The following is a 2839-nucleotide window of genomic DNA, read 5'->3' as shown; positions in this document are numbered from 1 at the left end:
CAATCAATCAATCAATCAATCAATCAATCAATCAATCAATCAATCAATCAATCAATCAATCAATCAATCAATCAATCAATCAATCAATCAATCAATCACCTTTATTTAACCAGATAGAGCCCATTGAGATCAGGTGACCTGGTCAAGAGGTCAGCAGCACACGTCACAGGGTAGTTGAGACAAACGTTACATTGTAGAAAAGAAAATATACATAAAATACAGTAACATTAAACAGATTTAAACAGTCTAGATGAGTCAAAGTAGTAAACTAGGCTTAATGAAATGATATTTGAGAGTTAAATTACTAAGTTTAGGTAGAGTACAGACTGAAAACAAGTTGCAGTCGATCAAGAAACCGCAGTATTTATAAGTGAAAACTATCTTTTTGTTTTCGCTGTTGGGTTTCAGTTTGTAGTGGGCTCTCTGGTTGCTCTCTTCTATTAGATAAAACCATTATTTTGGTTTTGTCTGTATCTAAGACCAGTGTAATTTTTGAAGACGTGACTGAATGAAATTACAGTTTTGGGGGCTCGTCCGGGATATTTTTGGACACATTCAGAAGAAGACATAACATAGCAAACATAGGTGCTCTGGGTCATGCAGCCACTGACCCTGAACAAAACTGCACAAAGCAAAGATCATCTTTATGAAGACATCATTACACCATTACTTGAGTATAAGAGAACAACACAGGTCTGCAGACTGACTGCAAATTGAAAAATTCTGTGAAGAAGTGTCAAACAGGTGCTTTCAGTGATTTCAAACTGATCAGGGAGTGTCTGAGAGCTCGGAGCAGATGGTTTCTGTTCTGTAACCACAGCTAAAACAGAGTTAGGACTTCTTGAAAGACATCTGCGTTAACTGTTTTGCAAAAGTGTGGAAAACTGTGCCAATCCAATGAGAATGGGTTAACGCATTTACAAGAGGTGTCTTCTGCTTTCTGCCCTGCTGAGCTGGTGATGATGAAGACTGAGAGGTTCCCAGTTCCTTCAAACAGGTCAAACCAGTCAACAAAAACTGTAAAAGTGTCCTGAAGAAAGATGAAAGCTTGCCTGAGGGAGGATGAACAGATTGCTGCACAAATCTTTGATATATATTGAGTTATGAGCTTTACTGCGACAGTTTCAGCAGTTTTGCAACTTGTGTTTTAGAAAAACAAAATGTTTTTAGAGTTATGAGAAAATGTGTGTATGGTTTTGGCAAAAGTTTTATTAAATATGTTTAGAGAACTGGGTTTTGAGTTTGAGCAAAAAAAAAAACTGTAACAAACGAACAGCGACATCTTGTGACTGAATGAAGAATTACAAATAAACTTTATTTGAAGGTTTAAAACACTTTGTTACGTAAATTAGCAGTTAGCACAGTTCATATTCTTTGAAACCAGTTATTTAACATCACTAGAGTAAAAGTTTAATCATAAATAAATAGTATTTTTATACTTTAACTCATAATTACTCAAAAATATGGAGGCCGAGAGTGGATGTTTTCAACATATATTTATTTTCCATGTTTTTTTTGGGATAATACGACGAGACACAAAATGAGATTTTTTTTAAATTGCGAGAATAAAGTCATAATATTATGAGTAAAGTTGTAATATTACGAGATTAAAGTCGTAATATTATGAGAAAAAAGTCGAATGTTGAACAATCTTTTCATTAGCATCAAATTATCAGTGAAAGGACTTGGAAATTATGTAAACAACTAAATGATGAACTGAAGCTGTAATTAATGGATGCATTGACAGGTTGAGTCATCATGCAGCTAATTTGGATGAAATCACATTAATTTAACAGTGATCCAAGTCATCATGGACGACTTTATAAACACAGACACATGGCTGCACGGCAGCTGTGGAAAATAAGGAGGAAATGAGTAACAGAGAATAGACATGTCATCTAAGATTATTACTTTTTTATCATAATATTACGACTTTAATCTTGTAATATTATGACATTATCCTGGTAATAATAATTTAAATGAATCTCGTAGTGTGGTTCTAACACTTTGTCGTATAAGGACATAATATGGAGGAGTTTTCTCAGCAGGCGTTTACTCACTGATCTTGATGAAATGATAAATTTTATCAGTCAGCAGCTGAGGGGATCAGGTCATCTTCATGTTACTGAGTGAGACACAAGAAAACCACAAGTCATTGTCTCGAGAAAACACTCCTCATCAGAAAACCACGGGAAAAACATTATAAGCTGAAAACGTCAGCTCTCGGCTTCCGTACAAAAACCGTTTTTTAATGTCTATCAAGCAGAGTTGTAAAGTAACTAAGTGCAAAAACTTTGTTACTGTACTTAAGTGGAAATTTGGGTTATTTGTACTTTACTTAATTATTTTTTAGCGTACTTTTTACTCATTACATTTTTACACAATTACCTGTACTTTCTGCTCACTACATTTTTTAAAAAGGTAAGAAGTATAAAGTTGTTACTCCTGTTTTATTCTGAGTTGTTACTTAATAAAATCCTCTCCTGATAAACTGTGTCTCCTATAGAGTGAATTTAATTGTGTTTGGATGAGAAGTATAAATATATACCATTCTGACACACTATTAGCTTGTACACACCTCTTAAATGTGTTTATTTTGTTGTATTGAATCACAAATTTAACGAAGGATATATAAAATATTTTTGTATTAAAATAAAAAAATGTATTTATTGTTTTGTGAATTTGACCTGTGGTTTCAGGTCATCTCAGTTTAAGGAAGTTGGACTTTTAGACAGAACATTTTGCAGAAATGTCTGGGTTTGTGTTGTGTGTTTGTGCACTTCCTGTTTCAGTTTGTGTTGTGTGTTTGTGCACTTCCTGTTTCAGTTTGTGTTGTGTG

The sequence above is a fragment of the Austrofundulus limnaeus genome, unplaced genomic scaffold (genome assembly GCF_001266775.1).
Source record: "Austrofundulus limnaeus strain Quisiro unplaced genomic scaffold, Austrofundulus_limnaeus-1.0 Scaffold343, whole genome shotgun sequence".
Lineage (NCBI taxonomy): Eukaryota > Metazoa > Chordata > Actinopteri > Cyprinodontiformes > Rivulidae > Austrofundulus > Austrofundulus limnaeus.
This window is presented reverse-complemented; position numbering follows the sequence as displayed.